The sequence below is a fragment of the Rhinolophus sinicus genome, chromosome X, assembly GCF_036562045.2.
Source record: "Rhinolophus sinicus isolate RSC01 chromosome X, ASM3656204v1, whole genome shotgun sequence".
In the NCBI taxonomy this organism is placed as follows: domain Eukaryota; kingdom Metazoa; phylum Chordata; class Mammalia; order Chiroptera; family Rhinolophidae; genus Rhinolophus; species Rhinolophus sinicus.
Genome location: NC_133768.1, coordinates 49,071,996 through 49,096,001, shown reverse-complemented (window position 1 = coordinate 49,096,001; position 24,006 = coordinate 49,071,996). Strand labels below are relative to the sequence as shown.

At 35.3% G+C, this 24,006-nt stretch overlaps 1 long non-coding RNA gene across 1 annotated transcript in view; it reads left to right on the top strand.

The window, feature by feature from the left end:
- LOC141569661 (uncharacterized) overlaps window positions 1-24,006 on the top strand; it is a 61,265-nt gene that overhangs the window by 27,197 nt on the left and 10,062 nt on the right. The gene's annotated exons all lie outside the window — the stretch shown is intronic.

Sequence of the window (24,006 nt, the reverse complement as noted above, 5' to 3'; positions counted from 1 at the left end):
AAACTGAAGCCCTTTGCTCTACATTCAGGAACACGACAGGGCTGTCCCCTATCACCTCTGCTTTTCAACATAGTGTTGGAAGTCCTTGCCAGAGCAATCAGGCAAGAGAAAGAAATAAAAGGCATCCAAATTGAGAATGAAGAAGTTAAATTATCACTCTTTCCAGATGACATGATGCTATATATAGAAAACCCTAAAGACTCCACCAAAAAGCTATTAGAAACAATCAACAAATACAGTAAAGTTGCTGGCTACAAAAATCAACATACAAAAGTCCATTGCTTTCCTATATACTAACAATGAAATCTCAGAAAAAGAAATATAAAAAACAATTCTTTTTGCAATTGCAGCAAAAAGAATAAAATACCTAGGAATAAACTTATCCAAGGATGTGAAAGACCTATATGCTGAAAACTATAAGACATTTTTGAAAGAAACTGAAGAAGACACAAAGAAATGGAAAGAGATTCTGTGCTCATGGATTGGAACAATCAACATAGTTAAAATGGCCATATTACCCAAAGCAATATACAGATTTAATGCAATCGCCATCAAAATCCCAATGACATTTTTTAAAGAAATAGAACAAAAAAATCATCAGATTTGTTTGGAACCACAAAAGACTCTGATTAACCAAAGCAATCTTAGGAAAAAAGAACAACACTGGAGGTATCACACTCCCGGACTTTACCTTTTACTACAGGGCTACAATAATCAAACCAGCATGGTATGGGCAGAAAAACAGACACATAGACCAATGGAATAGAATTGAGAACCCAGAAATAAAACCACATAAATATGGACAGATAATTTTTGACAAAGAAGCTAAAAACATACAATGGAGGAAAGACAGCCTCTTCAATAAATGGTGCTGGGAGAATTGGATAGCCACATGCAAAAGAATGAAACTGGACTGCTATCTGTCACCATGTACCAAAATTAATTCAAAATGGATCAAAGACTTAAGCATAAGACCTGACACAATAAACTGCATAGAAGAAAACATAGGTACTAAACTTATGGACCTTGGGTTCAAAGAGCATTTTATGAATTTGACTCCAAAGGCAATGGAAGTAAAAGCTAAAATAAATGAATGGGACTATATGAAACTTAAAAGCTTCTGCAGAGCCAAAGAAACCATTGACAAAATAAAGAGGCAACCAACTGAATGGGAGAAGATTTTTGCAAACAGTGCCTTCGATAAGGGGCTAATATCCAAAATATACAAGGAACTCATGAAACTCAACAACAAAAAACAAACAACCCAATTGAAAAATGGGCAGAGGACCTGAAGAGACATTTCTCCAAAGAGGACATACAAATGGCAAATAGACATATGAAAAATGCTCAACATCACTAATCATCAGAGAAATGCAAATCAAAACCACAATGAGATATCACCTCACCCCAGTCAGAATGGCTATCATCAACAAGACAAATAGTAACAAGTGTTGGAGAGGCTGTGGAGAAAAAGGAACCCTCATACACTGTTGGTGGGAATGCAGACTGGTGCAGCCTCTATGGAAGGCAGTGTGGAGGTTCCTCAAAAATTATGAATAGAATTACCATATGACCCAGCAATCCCTCTCCTGGGTATCTACCCAAAAATATCTAAAAACATTCATACATAAAGACACATGTGCTCCAATGTTCATTGCAGCTTTGTTTACGGTGGCCAAGACATGGAAACAACCAAAATGTCCTTCGATAGATGAATGGATAAAGAAGTTGTGGTATATATACACAATGGAATACTATTTGGCGATAAGAAAAGATGATACAGGAACATTTGTGACAACATGGAGGGATCTTGAGAGTATGATGATAAGTGAAATAAGTCAGACAGAAAAAGCAGAGAACTATGATTTCACTGATATGTGGTATATAAACCAAAAACAACAAAAGAACAAGACAAACAAATGAGAAACAAAAACTCACAGACACAGACAATAGTTTAGTGGTTACCAGAGAGTAAGGGATGTGAGGGGTTGGAGATGAGGGTAAGGGGGATCAAATATATGGTGATGGAAGGAGAACTGACTCTGGGTGGTGAACACACAATGGGATTTATAGATGATGTAATACAGAATTGTACACCTGAAATCTATGTAATTTTCCTAACAATTGTCACCCCAATAAATTAAAAATAAGTCTCACCTTTTCCTTACATAAGATGCTCAATGACTGACATTAGTCATCATAACTCATTCATTTAACATTTACTGAGTGTGCCTGATGAGTTAGACACTACAGAGTTACTGGCAGCCCAGACATGAATAACACATGTTCTTGCAAAGCTCCAGATCTGTTAGACTGCTGAATATTCAAGCACTTCCTCTCCTTCATGGCTTTCCCCTGGCTCTGCCTGTTCAGAGCCTCAGACAAAGTAAAAGGCTGGGACTAAGTGAGGTGAAAAAATCATACTTTGGAGACTAAAAGAGGTGAAAAACCATATTTTTGGAGAATCTTAATGTTTCTAAGAGAACCCCAGATATACAGTGGTAGGAGTGAAGGAGTCAATGCAACCACTCTGTTTTAGACTGTCAGTGACTAGGTCACAACCATCTGTGGTGGGGAGAAAGCTATGTCTTCTTTCATTTCTTCCCCAATATCCTTGAGGAGTAAGTTCCAGAAATCAGAAAGGGTGAGAAGGATGTAAGAGTGTGTTGGGAAGGGGAGCAATAAAACATCCATGTAATTGATAAAGCCTAAAGTTTCTCCCAAATTATTACTGTGACAGTAGGAGGCCCACTTTTCTTTTCTATGCCCTGATATCTCCATAGAATGTCTTAGGTGCTTTAGGGTTTTGATAATCACACTAAAGATCAGAAGACAATTTTATTGAAAGGTGCCTATAGAGAGAGATCTAATTAAAAAATAAACATAAATAAAACACTAAGGGCAGCCTTTATGTATGAGAGGTCAAAGGTTCTTTTCATCTGCCTAAATACGATTGTTCTGAGACTTAAGAGTTGGCCTGTTGCTCAAAGCTTTATTCATACCCCCATCTCACCTTCCAGAACTTTTATCGTTTTAGTTTAAGAACTGCATTGTGTTGTATGTAGAATCCAGCTTCTGACTACAGACAAACCTAGGTTTTACTTCCCACTCAGCCACACAAAAGATGTGTTGCCAAGTTATTTAACCATTCTGTAATTACTTTTCTTTATCTATGAAATGGAGCTATAATATAGTCTGTGAAGAGTTGCCTTAGGAGTGCATCTCCAGTGCATGTGAAGATTGAGCACAATACCTGGCACATAGAAGATGCTCAGATTGGAGCATTGCTCTGCCTCTTTTCCCTTCTCCTAAATCCATCTCTGAGCCCTGAGTGCAAATGCATGACTAAAAATTGACCTAGAAATGTGGGAAAATACCCAGCCCAGGGAAACTGAAAACAGAGTGTCTTTTGGAAATTTCCCAAGGGGCCACCCTGTGTCTGGATTTTTAACTCCTTCCTTCCCCAGCCCCTACCTCCCCCCACCCTGTCGCTACCAAAGTCCCTGCACAGTTGGGTTTTGTCTACTTTGTATTTCCTTTCTAGACAGCACCTTTACTTTTGTTACTAAATCATAATTTGTACTCATTTTCATTAGTTGAGAAGAAGTTTTGTTTTAATCCTGGAAGTGGGGCATCTAAATTTCTTCCTGTGATTAAAAATGAGTAGTTTTGTCTACCTTTTGAAATTAATCAGTAGAAAAATATACCCAAGAAGAGCTTTGTTCTAGGATCTAGTCTATGCAACTATGAGTATCAGATTTCAAGAAAGTCGGAAGCCCTTTACCCACTGCCTCCCATAAACAAACAAACAAACAAACAAATACAAAAATACATAAATAACAGGCAGCTTCAAAGAACTGCCAGATATCAGGCCAGAGTAGGTGAGCTTACCCTGGGCAGCTGAGGTCCAGTTCCATCCTGAGAGCACAACAGGCTCCTTCTCCAGAGATGCTCAGTATATCTGCCTGAGATATGATTTTAAGAAGTATATTTAATATTAATAAGTGCTGAACACTTGCTATGAGGCAAGTACTGTGCTATGTTCTTTATGTACCTCCCAACTTATATAACCTCCCAACAATGCTATGAGATTGATATTCCTTGCCCCATTTTACAGATGCTGAAACTAAGGTACAGAGAGTTTATATAACTTGCTCAGGGTCACACAATTAGGAAATAGAGGATCTGGTAATTTGAAGCCAGATCTGTCCAATTCTAAATCCTGTACTCAACCAGTATGCTCTACTGCCACCAATGTATTCTCTCCAAGCTAGTGAAGTGTGGTAGGTCCATTCTCCCCTTGAATTTACACATCCCTGGAAGGCATTTTACATTAGCCTTATCTGTTAGTGACATCTTCATTTGTGAGTTTTTTCTTTATTCCTTCCTTCAGTCACTAAATATTTACCGAACACTTATTTGCCACCAGGCATTGTGAAGAAGGGGGGGAGGTGTGCAAAAATAAAGATACAGACCCAACTCTTTAAGAGCTCACAGTTTTAGTAGTCTTTTGCCAATAAACAGGTTTGATTTGTTGGGGGAAAGCAGGAGTATATTGGTAAACATGACTTTCTATTTTGTTCATCTCTGTATCCCAGCTCCTATATCAGTGTTTGCCAGAGCAGACACTCAAAACAAATGAGTAAATAAATAAATTGGGGCATGCAAGTCAAGAATCATCACACTCCTGGTTTTTCAAAGGATAAGACTTGATTTCAAATGCCAAGATAAAAATTCTAAAGGCTTAGGCTTCTAAAGAAGTGCCAAGAAAGCAACTTCCCCCATAAGTTGTAAGGCAAATAGCCAATTTTCCTCTTGGAGCAGTCTGTGCATTGAACAGTGATAAAAACAAAACATGAAATAAGAGATGGAACACATATATCCTGCCCATCAAATATTTCTGAGACCCACATGAAGTTTAAGTTGCCACCCTTAGCTAAGCATCGTGGTCAATGATGGATTAACTAATTTCTTATGTTGGCAAAGTAATTGGCCACATATGATGCAGTAGGAAATACTATCACAATGTCAACCTGCAATTGTGTCTATCCAAGTATATAACCACTGCCATTTTAATCCCTAGCAGTGGCCTGCCACAGTGCTTGAAATTCCCACTTCCTGGGTTTCAGGTAGTGGTTAAAAACTTTTCAAACTATGGTCAACTAGATCTTGATATAATATATAAACAACTGGAGAAAAACCCAAACAAATTACCTGGAGGTCTGAGGCATTGCCCAAGAACATTTTGATGGGCTAAGGGGGAGTGTTCGCATTGAATATACTAAGACCAGGCTAAGGTCTGACATATGACATTCCAGCAAGCTGGGTGAGAGCTTGGCCTAACTAGCTTGAAACATCTGACCCAGCCCAAATACTCCAACATATTTTTCTCAGAACCCTCCCAGCCTGTTTTATCATCTTCATTTTAGCTTCACCTTCTACCTACAACTCACTTTTACATGTAGCCTTTTTGGATGCTTCCAACAAACCTATGAAGATCATATGTCCAATAACTGTTCATAGAGGGGACAAATATCCCAGGATAAGAAAGTATACCAGGATTGTGTGAGTGATAGGATGGACTCTGCCACTGAAGACTGGGAATACCATTATCTTTGCAGAGTAGCACATACATGGATTAGGGTACTTCTTGGGTAATGACAAAGTAATTTATGAAATAAATATATATTTATATATTTATATTTATACATATGTGTCTATATTTTGTTGCCGAGATGAGCATGACTATGGAGGCATCAATGAACATGAAAAATATGTAAATACAACTTTCCCAACTGAGACATAAGCATGGTTTCTTTCCTAAAATGAAGACAATGATTTTATCTGTGGCAACATAAACACAATCATTTAAATTTAAACTTTTGCTTAACAAGCCCATTTAGATTCTGGGCAAGTCAATGGACACAAGACATGAAAATCATAACTGGTCAAAATCTACTTGTTGAACAAGAGTTCAATCATCTGGGCTCTTGTTATCCCTTAAAGCCAAATGATCTGGTGGAGGTAAAATGGAGTCAGTAAGGATCTTTCCCTGGTCATCTCGTGGACCTGACACAGTGGCCCGCCGGTTACATAAGAAGGAATGTTGTGCAGGCTCCATCCATCCTGAAGATGTCGCTGTTTATGTACGCTTATGTAAGCACCTTGACTGTGAGCCACTATTGTCTCCGCACAGTATAGAAGCCCGGCCATCATACAAGGCTGGTGGTACCCTGACAAGGCTAGCTGTGCCTAGGAAACCTGGCTGTGCCCAGAAATCTAGTGAATAAAGCATGTCTACTCTGCCTCCGGCTCCACATATCTTCTTCAGCTCCCAGAGTCACGGACACCTTACCCCAGGGCCACCCCTCTCCCCGAAATCTGGTCATATGCATTTATCTTCTTTCCATCCTTTTAAATTATTGAAAATAATCCCCTTAATAAATAAAGATGTAATATTATTTTACATTTCTATGGTATTGAACAGTTTACTAAGAATATTGATATACATTAACTCGTAAAATCATGGTGAACTCCCTCTGAAGTAGTTACTGTCCCATTTTATAGTTGAGGAAACTGAAAATAAGTGACTAGCTCAATTTCATATAGCTAGTAAGTAGCAGGACCACACTTGAAATCAGGTCTTCTGACTATCATTCCAAACTTTAGCCATTATACTTTATTCTTGTTATGGAAACCATTTACTTTTGTTCATTGATAATAATTATATTTCTATCTCTTTAGTAAAACTCCATGAAAACATTGTGCCATATAACATTTTCCTAAGTAGCAAATTGAAGAAACACTTCCTTCTGCACTTTATCATAAAGCAGCTTGCTTATTTTACTATATAACTGGATATTGGAATGATTTAGTGGATGGGGTCAAAGAAGAAACAGTGAGAAGTTTGGTTAATATGGTTGCTAAAGCAATAGAAGCCTTTCACTATTTATGCTTTTGAAAATCAAATTCTTTTTACTAACAATTGTCACCCCAATAAATTAAAAAAATAAATTATAAAAAAAATCAAATTCTTTGAACCAACACTGAAGTTAAATAGGTGCTGATGTGTTGCCAAAGGTTAGTGTATCTAAGACAGCATTTGTTTGAGGTATCCTTTTTTCTAAAAGAGAAAATACTTTTTGTAGACTTATCAGGTCATTTCAGTGCCTAAATAGTAAGAGAAATATCATACTTTTGCAGATAACATACAGGGCAACACAATGTGGTTTAGGCCTATGGGGATCATTTTTCCAGTGGCATTTACCAAAAAACTATTCCAGGAAAACTTGGGCCAGTCTTTCCACCATTCTACCTCAGTTTTCCCATCTGTACAATAAATATTTAAAAGGTCCTTCCAGGTCTGATGTCCTATAATTCTTTGAAATTCAAGCAACTGGCTTACTAAAGAGCTCTTTCTTTCAGTATAAAAAGTGCCTGGCATTTATGCCCACCCTAATTCAATATGAAAATTCAGAAGAAGGGGAAGAGAAGAGCTCTCTTTGGTCTAGGCAGAGGTGCTGTTAACCTTGTGTTAGTTCTGGCCCTGCAATTTAATGGGGAACACATTGACCTTAGATCCAGCCAAGCAGCCTACTCCTGACTCTTACTAACTCTAAGTAAGGCAACTTAGGCTTTGTTCTTTGATATTTGTGAGTGAACAATTGGGCTCATTAATATAGGTATAGGGCTATTGTAAAGGGGAGTGAATGAATGACTGGGAAAAGGCTGAAGCTTCTCAATTGTAAAGTTGTGTTTTTTTTAATATATAGATATATATATATATATATATATATATATATATATATACTAAGTCCTTATATAGACCTAGATGTGGGTGTAAGTAAAATATATTTTATACTCAATAGTTCTGCATTATTTTTCTGGTGAAATAAGCCTTTTATTGGCTGGGTGAGGTTTATGATATTTTTGTCAGATGTCAGCTCCCACACAGAAACAGTGTGGATCAATATCAAAGAATCCAAGTGAGAGCAAGAGCAGATCATAAGTGTTCTACCTCCTTACTAGCTCCGTGATGCCTGGAAAAGCCACCCTCCTTTTATACATAGTAATGTTGAGGTCACTGTCTGTTCTTCTGTAATCTTCTCAATCACCATGCCCATGCCTAATACAATGTTTGCCTCATTGTGAGTATTAAAGACCCACCCTTTCTTTTAATTTGGCATTTACTTTAGTTAACATGGTAATTTCTGCCATTTGAAATGGTTTTTATAAGGTTTTGTATATTTTAATAGGTTTAGAGCCATACTTTATTTTTAGCTAACATTTTCTCAATTTATCATTTTGGAACCCATACCTGACTTTCTGGTCATTTGTGCTGTATTTGCTGTCAGTAGTATTTAGTGCCAACAATATGGTGGCCATTTGTTGATTAGACAGATGCATTAAAGTAAATGTATCTTTTTAAACATTTTGTACCTTGAATAACACTCAAAATAGCTGAAAGTCATCTTGCAATTTCATTACTTCTTTTCTCCTTAAGTCTTTTACCAAAAAAAATAATATAATAAAATAAAAAAACCCTGACTCAAAGCAGATGGAGCTGTCAAGGATCACTCACACAGGTGAGCTGAATTGAGCTGATTAGTTGTTAAGTGCTTACAGCTGTTATGTTAGACTTTGAGGAAATTGTAGAAGATCAGGGCCTCCCTTTAACAGAAGATTTGGAGCAAGCATAGTAAGAAAAATAGAATTGTTATAAGAATTATGTTTCTTGGATCTGAAAAGTAAAATAAAGGAAAATGAAAAGCAAAAACACAAGCTGCCTTAAATTGAGACTTCTTAAATTAACAAATACAGCAGATTTTGAACAGCCTTTCTTAAAAGTGAGTTTATAGTTAGAAGTAATCAAACATCTTAAAGCAGACTTAATGAAATGTAAATTTCCTCTGTGAAATTGCTAACACTTTTCCCTCTCAAATTTTGGTAACAGCCTGAAATATAAAATATCTCACTGAAACTTGAAATATTACATATTCTATATAGATGCTTGAGGCCTCTGTTATGTGGAGTCTCTGATCCTGCTCCCCTCATAAGAACGCAGGATATGGCGAGGCCAAAAACGAACACCAACGGAGCCATGGTTGGGGGGTTCATACCACTATAGTCTCGCTGGCGGCTGGGTTGGAGATACAGGAAGCAAGCTCCAAACAATGTGCAATCCACCGGCTGCTTCTCTGCCAGCCAACAACCCCACCTGCTAGCTGCAACCCGCGCTTCTCTGCTAACAACCAACTGCCTAGCATAGCCACGGCAGTTATATTAGTGGCTAATGGCTAACTGGTAACAGCTGATGGCCACCCAGCCACAGTGGCTGGCCATCTGATTACAGCTGATGGCCATCTAATAACTGAGTCAGCACCTTTCAACATGAGGCCGAGAGCCTGGAAACTGCTCTCTGGACTCTGTCCCCACAACCTCCTAAAAAGGTCAAAGACAAACAGAACTCTATGTGTAGCAGGTAGCTGAGCAAACATCCTCAGTTTAATTTAAGTTCATAAAGCATGTTGATGGGCAAGTAGAAAAGCCAAAAAAAAAAAAAAAATTAAAACCTTAGAATTTTTTGATCTTACAGTTTTATTGCCTAAAAACAGAAACAGGCCTATCAAAGTAAAATCTGTATAGTTGCTCATTTCTGGAAAGTGATAATTTATTATTCAATCTAATCTGCTGTCATGCAGGGTGTCATGCGGGGTCTCAGCTCCCGCTCCCCACATAAGAATGCAGGACATGGTGTGGCCAAAAAGGAACACCCACGGAGCCATAGATAGGAGAGTCATACCACTATATTCTCGCTGGCAGCATCTGCCTCTCTGCAAGCCACAATCTACAATCCGCCCTTGCTAGCCCTCATTTTATGCTAGTGTAGCCACGGCAGTTATATTAGTGGCCAATGGCTCACTGGTTACAGCTGACAGCCAACTAGCCACAGCTGATGGCCATCCAATCACAGTTGACAGCCATTTACTACGTGAGCCAGCACCTTTCCATGGGAGGCCCAGAGCCTGGAAACTGCACTCCTGGCTCTGTCCTCACACCATCACACAACTGCCAGATAAAATTCCACCACTGCAGTATTAATTTAACAAAACACTTCCAATGGCTCCCCATCATAAATCAGATTAAAGCTTTCTAAGGCTTGATCCCAAAGGCAAGACCCTGAAAGAGCTAATCTTAACCCACCTAATACTATATATGATGCAAACTGAGGGATTTGTCAGCCACCATAATTTAAGTATGTAAATTGTAAAGCCAAAGTTACTGACACCCTATAGGGAAAAACAAACACTCTACATCTAAAGAGTCTACTTCAAAACTTAAGAAATTACAGAGTTAGAGAAAACCGACAAGTAGGGTTGATAGGGTCTAGTCCTTGGGTGCTCACAGAGCATTGGTAACCCTGGACCATCAGCATTAATTGTAACTGGGTAGGGTAAGGAGTCCTAACCTCAAAAGAAGCAGGACCAGACTTACCAGAAACACGTAACGTCTTTTTTTCTTTAAATCAAACTCAGCACCCTCTTTAGTCTACTCATTGATCTTAGTACACCCTACTGTGCTTTTGTTCATCTGCTTCTTAAGCCCTATAATATCTACCATGGGATAGCATATAATAGTGATTAAAACACAGACTGCCTGAGTTTTATTCTGACACGTATTAGTTATATTACCGTAGGCAAGTTACTAAAACACACTGTTTCCTAGCGTGTCTGTAAATACTAAATGAACTAGTATATAAAATACTGAAGAAAGTGCCTGGTACATAGTAGCTGCTATGTAAGTGCTTGCTATTATCATTTTTCTTTCTCCCTTATTCAAGGCCCAGTTTAGCTCCCATCATCTCCAGGACGTCACATAACTTCCTTGTATTCCTTTGAACTCTTACATCACTTATAATCATTATGACTCCTTTGGTGTTTTATTTTATGCCACCATAAGAAATAGTTTACACCCTTTTAACATTATTTTAAACTGTTTTTAATGTGTTCAAGACTTGCCTCTCCAAACTCCTTGAGAACAAAAACCATGCCTTATACTTATGTTTCTTTCTCTGAACATATTATTGCATAGAAGATACTCAAAGAATATTTGTCAAATGAATGAATCAATAACTGGTTTTCATAGGTGGCAAATTTCAGATTTCAGTGTACAGTCAAACATTTTAACCACAAAGCAGAAGTAAGTATTTCTCCTTCTTTGAAGTATAGCAGCAGTAAATGTCGGGTTGTGTGTGTTTTTTTTTTTTTTTTTTTTTTTTTTTTTAAGAGGGTGATTGTCGTGAGGGAGACCCTGCTGGCTGCTCCATTTGTCGTGCGAGGTGGCCTGCGGGGTCTCTGGTCCCTCTCCCCACATAAGAACACAGCATATGGCTAGGCCAAAAAGGAACACCCAGGGAGCGATAGGTAGGGGAGCCATACCACTATAGTCTCACTGGAGGCTGGATTCACACGACCCGCAACCTGCCGTCTGCTTCTCTGCCTTCCAACCAACCAACTCTCCAACCAACGCAGCCATGGCAGTTATATCAGTGGCTATTGGCTGTTTACAGCTGACAGCCAACTAGCCAGAGCTGACGGCCATCTACTACTAAATCCAGCACCTTTCTATGTGAGGTCAAGAGCCTGGAAACTGCTCTCTGGGACTCTGTCCCCACAGTGATGTTATACAGTAGTACCTCGGTTTTTGAATGTCTCTGTTGATGAACATTTCGGTTTATGAATGCCGCAAACCCGGAAGTAAATACTTCAGTTTTCAAACATGCCTTGGAAGTCGAGCATGTCACAAGGCTTCCGCTGAGTGCAAGATCCTGAGGCCTAGCTGTTGGCTGTTTTTAAATGTTTCAGAACTCGAATGGGCTTCCGGAATGGATTACGTTTGGAAACCGAGGTACCGCTATATTCGAATGTCAGGTCCTTGGCCTGTTTTAGAGCAGATGTATTCCATTGTAGCCAAGGTAAAATGTTTCATAATAGGAGAGTAACCATTAAATTTTCCTTACTTCACTGAAATTGTAAGACAGATTGACACTTTTTGTTGAATGAAAAATACAAGTGAAATAGCAAATATAAAATTTCCAGGAAAGTTCTCTAAGACACTTCATAAGTATGACATCTGACAATTAAATTCATGAACTCACCCTAGTAAAAGTGCTACATACCTTGTTGCTGAATATCACTACGGTCACCTTGGAAGTATTCCCCTTGAGAAGCTATGCACTGATGCCAATGCCTAGTCCACCCTTCAAAGCAATTTTGGAACTCTTTCTGGAATGGCCATCAGAGCTGTTGTCATATTACCCCTGATGTCCTGAATGCCATCAAAATGTCTTCCTTTCAATATTTCCTTTATCTTCGGGTAAAGAAAGAAGTCATTGGGGGGCCAGATCAAGTGAGTATGGAGGGTTTTCCAATACAGTTATTTGTTTACTGGCTAACAACTCCCTCACAGACAGTGCCATGTGAGCTGGTGCATTATCGTGATGCAAGAGCCATGAATTGTTGGCAAAAAATTCAGTTCATCTAACTTTTTCACACAGCCTTTTTAGCACTTCCAAATAGTAAACTTGGTTAACTGTTTGTCCAGTTGGTACAAATTCATAATGAATAATCCCTCTGATATCAAAAAGAGTAAGCAACATCACTGTAACAAGTTCACAAACTTAATTGTCAAACCTCGTATATGCAAAACTCAATGCAACTAGGGACTCATAAAACAGGTCTGGATTGAATATTACACATTAAAATGTTCACAAGAAATACTCAAAATTATAGTGTGTCCGGGACGTACCAACCACTTCACATAATGGCAGATGTGGAAAATAATAATGTTTATATGATACACTGAGTAAGCAGAGAGAGGTCCTTGAGCCAGGGGTAACTGGCACTAGGACTCTAATAACTTCATCCTTAGAACTCTGGCCACTTCAGGTCCTGGCCTACCACTCTGAAAGATAAGAGAACACAAATTTCAGCACACCTGTAGCCCATCCACAACACATACATCAGTTGGAGAACTCTACTGATTTTTCAATATGAAGTGCTTCAATCTGTACTGGTCAATACAGAACAAGGAAAACCTATGATAGGAACATGTAAACTCAGATGCAACATGCATTCTGTTGCATTGCTATGTTCAAAGGTCTCTGAACCTTGCTCAATTCAATAGTTGTATAGTCTGCTACCAAGGCCTGTTCCTAGTAGAGACTGGGTTTAGTACAAATCGTATTATATGTCTTTTCCTTTACTCTAATTCATTCATTTATTAATATATTCAATGAGGACTTATTGAGCACCAACTCTGATAGATTATGTGCTTGGTACAGATAAAAATGATATCATCAAGTTTTGGCAGATAGTGCAGTAAGAAGTGGAGAACATCTCACACTGCCTGAGCAATACTGGCTCTTACCTGGGTGGTCTGGGCTAAATGGGGTCCCTGTCATATGGAGTCCTCACCTTGGCCATTCAAGCCCAGGACCAAAGACAAAGGTAACTTCTTACTGTGAGCAAATATCAGATACCTCTAATCCCTCAAGTCTGATCCTATTCTGGCTTGTTGAATGGTAGGTGGGGTTCAGCAAGAATGGTGGCCTCCGCCCACCAAGTCTCACAGATTCAGGGAACTAGGATGAACATTGTGTCCCAGTTGCATGAGACACCAACTTGTCTCGACAACAACAGACAAAAGCCTTAATAGATGGAAGGTGAGCAGAATCTCTTAAGAAGACAAGTGGAGCACAGAGAAGCCATCAGCCATCTGGCCATTGTTTTTTGTTCTATGAGACACTGATATTGCAAAAGAGAGAAAGGGTAGAATAATGTACCTTAGTTAACCAACAGGAAGCATACACTACACATTGGAAAGATTTACTGGTTGTTTATAGATTTGTATACGTAACATGAACAAAAGTTTTTGTCAACTTTTGGGGTGGTATGATAAAGTTGAGTTAGAAAATCACATGTCTTATAAAAAAACTTTTGTAAAAAAATCTTAGAAATTTCTTCTGGAAATGTCTTTTAGAAATGGATTTGTTAGACCACCTACAGAAATGACATACATCCATGTTTTTTCAATCCATAAGACAAAGAGGAAATCTCAAAGCAAAGAAAAAATATGTAGAACTGAATGAAAATAAATATTCAGTATATTAAAATATGTGGCACACGGCTAAACCAATGCTGAAAAGTCAATTTATAGTACTTAGTACTTAGGAATAGGAAAGTTCTCAAATTAGTAATGTAAGTTCCAACATTAAGAAACTAGAAAAAGAACAAAATAAATCCAAAGTGTGCACAAAGAAAGAAATAATAAAGGTAAGAGTGAACATTATTAAATAGGGAATTTTAAAAATCAGAGAAAAACAACAAACCAAAACTTGTGTAACACATCATATTAAAATAAAGAAAAAATACCACATAATCATATCAAAAGATGCCAAAAAAGCATTTGTCAACCCCATCAACTTTTAATGAAAACACTCAACCAGTTATCTGTGGAAAAGAATTTTCTGAAGCACAATTAGATGATCTATGAAAAGTGCACAGCTAACAACATACATACTAGTGGAAGAATGGACACTTTACCTTTAAAATCAGGAATAAGATAAAGATTATCTACTCTCTCCAATTCTATTCAATATTGTTGTGTAGGTTCTAGCCAGGTTATTAGGCAAGGAAAAAAGAGCCATCCAGGTTGTAAAGGAAGAAGCTAAATTATTTTAGAATAACTAAATTTATTGAAAGTAATCTTGTGTTAGTCAATTGGAAAACCTAATATTGTTAAAATGGCAGTACTCCCCGAATTGATATACAGATTGAACATAAATCCTTATTGAATTCCTAGGAGCTTTTATTTATTTAATTTATTTTTGTGGAAATTAACACGCTGATCCTAAAATTCAGATGGTAATTCAGGATATAAAAATGACAATACACACATGAAAAGATGCCCATCATCAATAGTCATGTGGAAATGTAAATCAAAACCACAGTGAGATTATACTTCATCCCCAGTAAGATCACTAAAAAACAAACAGAAAACAATAAAAACATTAGACAATAGCAAGTGTTGGCGAAGATGTGGAGAAATTATAACTCCCGTGCTTTGCTGGTGGGAATGTAAAATGGTGTAGTTCCTTTGGAGAATAATCTAGCACTTCTTCAAAAGGCTAAGCATAGAATTATCGTATGATCCAGCAATTCACTCCTAGGTATATACCCAAGATAATTGAAAACACATGTTCATATAAAACTTATACATGAATATTCATAGCAGCATTAATTATAATAGCCAAAAAGCAGAAGGAAAAAAACCCCAAAACAAATGTCCATCTACTGATGAACTGCTAAATAGAGGTGGTATATTCATCCATACATTAGAATGTTATTCAGCTATAAAAAAATAAAAAATCCTGACATACTACAACATGAATAAACACTGAAAACCTTATGCTTACTGAAATAAGTAAATAATATAAGATCACATATTATATTATTTCATTCATGTGATATGTCCGCAATAAGCAAATCCAAAGAAACAAAAAAATTAGTTATTGTCATGGATTGGGGGAGGTAGGGAGAAAGGATTAGAGGGGTTGATTGGTAAATGGAATGACATTCTATTTGGGGATGATGAGACTGTACTAAAGTTATATAGTGGAGATGGTGGCACAACTCTGTAAATATATTAAAACTTTTGAAGTGTACACTTCTAAAGAGTGAATGTTATATGTGAATTATACCTCAATAAAGCTGTTATTGAAAATAAAACAACAACTCCTGAAAAATAAATGCCTGGGCCCCAAATGGTTTTCACTGTTAAAAAAAGTAATTAAAACAAGTTATCCACAATATCTTCCAGAAAATAGAAGATGAATACTTCCTGACTCATCTTATGAGACTAGTGTTACCCTAATAATGAAAACAAAGACAACACAGAAAAACGAAAACTGCAGACCAATATTGCTCATGAATTTAAATTTAAAAATCATCAACAAAATATTGTAAATCAAATACATCAATGTGTAAAATTAATCATAACTGTGACTAAGTAGGATTTATTCCACGTATGCAACACTTGTTCAGCATTCAAAATCAATCAATGTAATCTTTCATGTAAACAAGCCAAAGAAGAAAATCATATGGGCATATCAGTTGAAGCAGAAAAAGCTTTTCACACAATCCAACGAGTATTTATGATTTTAAAAAAATCTCTCAGAAAAATAGGCATTGACGAGAACTTCTTCAACTTAATAGTGTTTACAAAAACCCTATAGATAACATACCATTGGTAAAAATCTCTTGAGACCAGAAAGAAGGCAAAGATATTCACACTCCCCACTCTTTTTTTTCCTTATTAAGATAAAATTGACATATAACATTGTGTAAGTTTAAGGTGTACAGCATATTGATTTGATATGTTTACATACTGCAATATTATTACTCTTACAGCATTAGCTAATACCTCCATCATGTCACATAAATATTGTTTCTTTTTCTTGGTGATAACATTTGAAATCCAGCCTTTTAGCAACTTTGAATTATATAATACTGTATTGTTAATTAAAATCACAATGCTGTGCATTAGATCTTCATAACTTATTGATCTTCTAACTGTAAGTTTGTGCTCTTTGACCAATACCTGCCTAATCCTCCCACCCCTCAGCTCCTGGTAACAAGCAATCTACTGTCTGTTTCCACAAGCTTGGATTTTTAGATTCCACATATAAGTACTATCATACAACATTTGTATTTCTCTGATTTATCTCAGTATAATGCCCTCAAGGTCCATCCATGTGTTGCAATTGGCAGGATTTCCTTCTTTCTCATAGCTGAATAATATTCCATTTTATAAGTGTACCACATCTTCTTTATCCATCATCCATTGACAGACACTGAGGTTATTTCCTTATCTTGGCTATTTTGAATAATGCTGCAGTAAACAGGAGCGTGCAGATATCTTTTTTAAGGAATAATAAAGGATTAGTTGTTTTATTTTTTCCCTTTTTATTAAAGTATATTTGACATAAAATATTATATCAGTTTCAGGTGTAACATTGTCACTTGACATTTATATTCCTTACAATGTTATCACCATCATAAGCCTAGTAATCATCTGTCACCATACAAAGTTATTATGATAATATTGATTATTTTCCCTATGCTGTATATCACATACCTACGGATATATACACATACATATGTGTATACATATATATGTATATATGTATATATACATATATGTGTATATATACATATGTATGTAAGTATATATACATATATATGTGTATACATATATGAATGTATATATGTACATATATACATATATATGTGTGTATGTATATATATATATATATATATATGAGTTTTGCAGTATATATGAATATAAATATATAATAGGAGGTTTGCAGTATCCTGTTTTCATTTTATTTCAATATATACCCAGAAGTGGGATTGCTGGATCATATGGTAGTTCTGTTTTTAATTTTCAGCATAGTGCTGGGAGTCCTAGCCAGTGTAATGAGCTAAGAAAAAAGAAATAAAAGTAATAGATATCATAAAGATAGAAACTGTATTTGTAGATGACATGGTTGTCTACTTAGAAAATCCCAAGTAATCTACCAAAAACAAAAACCAAACCCCAAAACTTGTAGAACTAATAACTGAGTTCAGCAAGTTTGCAGGAGACAAGATCAGCACACAAAAAGCAAGCTCATTTCTACGCACTAACACTGAACACACAGAAACAAACAGAAAAATGGCATTTAAAATTTATCTAAATAAAATTAAATATTTAGGAAAATGCTAACAAGATATGTATAAGATATATGTTGAAAGTTACAAAATGCTGATGAAAGAACTAAAAAAAAACACACATAAATAAATGGATAGGCATACCCCATTTGTGGATTGGAATACTCAACATATTCAAGATTTTAATTCTCCCCAAATTGATCTATAGGTTTAATGTAATTTCTATCAAACTGTCAGCATAATTTACAATAGACAGAGTCAAACTAATTCTAAAATTTATTTGGAAGGGTGGAAAGGAACTGTTAGAGTAAAATTATTTTTTTAAAAAGGAGAATAAAGTGGAAGGAATTATTCTACCTAATATTATGAATTACTATATAGTTACCATAAACAAGACAGTGTGGTTATTAGCAAAGAGCTAGAAATATAGATGAATGAAATAGAATAGAGAATCCAGAAATAGACTCACACAAATGTGGCTAACTAAATTTTTTACGAAGGTGCAAAACCAATTCAATGTTCAATGTTCAATGGGTCAATGGAAGAAGGAATTCAATAAATTTTGCTAAGACAATTGAATATCCATATGCAAAAAAAAAAAAGAAAAAGAAAAAAAGAACTTCAACTTAAACCTCACACCCTACATAAAATTTAACACAAAATGAATCATGGGCTTAAATGTAAAACATAAAACTTGTAGAAAAAGAAACACTGAAGTAATTTTTTGAGATCTAGGGCTAGGCAACTATTTCTTAGACTAGACAGCAAAAGCATAATCCATAAAAGGAAAAGATTGATAAATTAATATATCAATAAAAGGAAAAGATTGATAAGTATACGTATTCTTAAAATGCATCAGTTTAAAAACAAACAGTGCAATTAAAAATGGGCAAAAGACACAAACAGACATTTTATGGAAGAGGATAAACAAATGACAAATACACTGTAAGCATGTGAAAAGATGTTCAATATCATAAGCCATCAAGGAAATGCAAATTAAAATCATCCCAAGTTACCACTATAAGTTTAGAAGAAAAACACCAAAAAAAAAGAAGAAAAAAAAACACCACGAAGTTCTGGCCAGGTAGAGGATAAACTGGAAAACTGGATCACTAATATGTTGTTGCTGGGAATATAAAATTGTACATACACTCTGCAAAACAGTTTGGCATTTTCCTAAAAAACTAAACATGCAGCTACCATACAACCCAGTGATTGCACTATTGGGCATTAACCCAGAGAAATGAAAACTAACCTTCACATAAAAACCTGTACATAAATCTTTATAGCAACTTTATTTGTAATAGCTCCAAACTGGAAATTGCTCATATGTCCATCCACTGGTCATATCCATACCATGAAATAAAATTGAATGGAAACATACCTTCTCGCTAATATTTTAATAATATAGATCTGATAATCACTTATATTAGAAGCATTATGCTTATTGTACTCTATTGCTTTATGTCTTATTTTTAATTGAGAATTAAGGGAATGCAATATTTTAGTTGAACTCTCCCAATATCTTCATCCAGAAGACTGTTGCCATTTTTGTCCTTTTTTTGTATTGACACCTTTATTTAAATCAAGATATTTTGTTAGAAATACGCCATCTGTTTTTCATTTTAACCAAAACATACCAGCAAGAGAGATTACATGAACTTCTTTATATGTCTTCTAGTTTGCTTAAGGAGCATTTGTATGTAATTCTTTTTTTTTTTTAGTTAGTTTTAGGTGTACAAAACAACATAATGATTAGACATTTACACCCCTCACAAAGTGATAACCCCCCTCCCAGTCTACTACCCCTCTGACATTGTATATAGCTGTTCATTTTTGTCTTTTAAAAAAATGTTGACCCTGTGAAAGGTAAAATTACACTTCTGTCCTGTTAATTTGGTTTATTGTATTCTTGGTTATCCAAATACTCATGAGCCTGAATTGGCAAATAGTCATGATGATTGAAATTCAGGAGCCTGAATTGGCAAGTATTCATGATATATGAAAAAGCATTATCAATACTGTATGACCTCAACCACATTTACATATGTATTCTCAGTTGTGTGTAGACATACACAATGACTCGAACTCAAACTATACACTTGTTGTGATTCTGGATCTTGTTTGTGTTTTTAAATTTTTCAATAATGCACATATAAACTTTGAAAAATTGGAAAATAAATGTTATTTATAAAAACCTGTTTCTTCCCTCACTCACAGTCTAGTAGAAGAGACATGCATATGAACAAATAAACTAAAATATAGCATAATATGTGTGTGTGGGAAGTTCACACCTTTGTATCAGCTGGGGCTTTCACCCCCACTACCAACTAAAGGCCCTGTATCTTGCCTTGCCAAGAGTTCTGGGCAACTAATGGCTCTGATTCAGCACACCCAAGGGACTGCTGAATTTGGCTACAACAATTGAGGGTGAACATAGAATTAGTTTATCCTAATCCCCTGTGTAGGGTACTAGGGCCCATAGAGCCTTTTGAAATGTTACACCTCATCCCCACCCCCACCTCATGAATGTTACAACTACAGAAAAGAATTACAGTGACAGATTACAAAGTGATGTTATTTTTGACAAATAGTTCTTTCTCCTGCCTGGCATCATGGCTTGAAGAGGATTCAACCTGGATTTTGTAAAACGTAGGTATTAATGTAGCAGTTGAACACTAAGCATTTGGCCTGTGCATGAATTCCCTTAAAGAAAGCCAAATATGATGTCTGTGTAAGTGCAGTAAAGAGTAACTTTGTTACTTTAACTTGGGTCTTACTAAGAAATTATGCCTCTTTCAAGGGGTAATCTATTTGTTGGTGTTTCTATAACTTTTCCTCAAATTGACAAAATCCAATAAAGAAACAACCAGCATAATTAAACATTAATTAGAGTCATTGGTAAGAAGTCACAAAATCTTTGTCACAAAAAGAAAGTGAAAACTTAATTTCAATGAAGGTAAAATACCAGAATATCAACATTTTCTAAAAGAACACCCATAAAAATGGAAGATTGAATTATGTAATTCATTAAAAAATCTTTTATTTAAAGATATTAATTTTAATCCAATATTTTAAAAAATTTTATTGGGGAATATTGGGGAACAGTGTGTTTCTCCAGGGCCCATCAGCTACAAGTTGTTGTCCTTCAATCTAGTTGTGGAGGGCACAGCTCCTTGGCCCATGTGGGAATCGAACCGGCAACCCTGTTGTTCAGAGTTCATGCTCTAAGCAACTGAGCCATCTGGCTGCCCCTAATCCAATGTTTTAATATAGTTATCCATGATTTTATTGCTTTCTCATTCTAGTAAAATTTTGAGTTCTCTATACCATTTTCTATAGCTAAAATATTACACTATACTTTAATTATCATGGGCATAAACTTGTGATCTTAAGTCCAAAATCAAAATTTTGTCATCTCTAATAATAACAAATACATGATAATTTGATAAAAAGAGTTTGATGATACAATTTATTGTACTATAATTTTATGGATTTCTGTTATCTTTAATTTAAAATTTTGTTACTTTTTCAGGTACTTTTAAAAAATAAATCCAATATGCATGTACACATTTCAACTAAGTAGAAATATCCTAAAATTATTCTCAGTACATCTGCTTCTGCTCACTATAATGTATGTTTGCATATTAATGTTCACTACAAATTTGTAAACATGAGCATTTGATATTTGAAAGGAAGTGATACTAGTGTTTTTCCTCTCAATACTTTATTGAAACAGCATGTCAAAAGTTGACCAGCACCACACGTGTAAATAATTTTAATACTGGATATGCTTCAAATGTTCTATATCTCTTTTTCTCTGTTTTATGTTGTCATCCAAACCATGTTTATTTGCACACTTTTAGTACAAATTATCATTTAATTGGAGACTAAACCTAAGAAGATTAAATGTATACAAAGGCACTTAGAGCAATTGCCACCGATGACTAAGCTACCCATTTGCTTTGTTTTAAACTGCTCCAATAAAAATGTTAAATTCCAGTGAAACTAACTGGTAAACTGTTGCTGTATACTAGGATATTATTGTCATTTTGGCTAATTGAAGATTTTTTCACCACAAAAGCACTATATCTCTAAATCAGAGTAAAAACATTGTATTTCCACCCTTTCAAGTCAATTCACAAAATACAGTTCATGCAATTAGACATATCTATTTATATTTAAATCTGTCTTTCATAAGTATATATCATTAATAATATAAGTATGCAATGAATAGATGTTCTTTGTAACAGTGGAGGGAGAAAGAGCAACATAGCATAAATTATTTTAAAACAAAAGTAAACTAAAACCACATTGGTCATATAAATTACAGTGTGACATCTAGAATTTATCAAATTGCATATTCAGATTAGGAAATATTTGTTATTGAGATTTAGTAGGAGATAAAAACTATGTATTACACTGTATATGTGGACATCTAACACTATTGTTTCAAAGTATCTAAATTTGTCAGCATGTTTGTAGATTTTTATAAAATATATTTTAAATATTAATACAAAATATTTATTGCAGTCATGTTCTGGGCTTAGCGCTTAAAAGACACACTATCTACTTTATGTGCACTGTTATTTTCCCCAAGGTGCATAATATAAATGATAAGGAGAATAAAAGGTAAATCTTCCATAATGTCCAATAAAGATGCTTGTCTTTACTTTTTGTTGGCACATTGTCAAATTGTCAGCACATAGGACTGATTATTTAAAAACTGATTCACTGACTCATTACTTGCGGATTCTAATTTTTCATGCCAATTATTAAAATTATTTCATGCCATAGACATGCTCCAAACTCACAAAAGAAGAATGAAGGCATGTCCATTCCTAGACCATATGTAGAACCCATGCCTAATAGCAGTGAAATATGAATATTTACCTTTATAGTTGGTAGAAAATATCAGTCTCCATCTTTGTAGTATAGTGAATAGGAGCAATGATATTAATGTTTGAAGACTCTAATGTTACATAATCTAAAGTTATATATTAGACTTGCAAATGTAATGTCCACAGGGCTTAGCCCCTCTGTTTAGTGACAAGTAGTAATAGTTTTGATGTTCTAAGTTATGTTAGCTGAAATCATATTTTGGTTGTTAAAATGTAATGGATATTTATCCACTTAGACATGTGCTCTGCAACCAGGCTCAAACTTGAAATCAAGTCTTTGATTTTAGTTTGACTGACTGTTCTACAAAGTAGAACTTTCCTGACAAAAGAATTTGACTACAGGTCTGAGCTTGATGGAGGTTGTGCAAAGATAAAGTTCATTCACTTATTTCCCGACTCAGTGTACAAATTTTACACAGTTGATGAAATATTTATTTCCTCTAGATTTATATTTGGTAAGTCATATAATAAGGTCAGGTTAAGAATCAGATTTCATAAATTTAATCAGCTGAATTAAGATTTTTTATTTTAAAAGGGAGGATGAAGAAGATGTATATGTATAGTCATACCAAATGGAGATAGCAGTTTTAATTAGACTTGGGGCTCTATTAAGTATCATTTGGCAACTTTCATTTGCTAATTATTTCATACCTCGTCTAACTAGAGTGACTTTTGGTTTTTGTAGGTTGTAAAAGCAAGCCTAATATTTAGTTGATGCAATTGAAATTAATAGAATTCCATAGCATTTTCCTTTTAATTCCATAACTATAGCCTCAATTTACCAAGTTACTCGATTTTTGAACCATCCTAGGGAGTAAGGATTTATTCAGTATAAAACAGTAAAGATACTAAATATTAATTGTACATAAATTAGAACTATTAGCAGCTTCCTGAAGATGAGTAACTTGCTCAAAAAGTAGGGGACTGCTTCCTGGACTTCTTGAGGTCTCTTTCAAGTATAATTTTCTATGAAGGCTTCCCTTTGGTTATTTCTTCAATTAAAAGTATGAAATCACAACTCATGAACATTATATAAAAGCAACTTAAAATAGATGTCTATCTTCTAGCATTTTAACTTTTGCTCCTTTATGTTAATTACCTGTATCATATAGTTCCATATTATCAATTTTATAGGGATAATATATAGCACAATTATCTGAAATATAAAACGTGGGGTACACATACTCAAGCAGCTACAAAATTAATGCCTTCTCTTAAATAATCATTAAAGAATAACCCAGAAATTTTCTATATTTTTCAGTTAACTATTTCTGTTATTAATTACTAAGTATCTGCCGTGTAAACCATCAGAATAAGTTTCATTGTCATCTGAT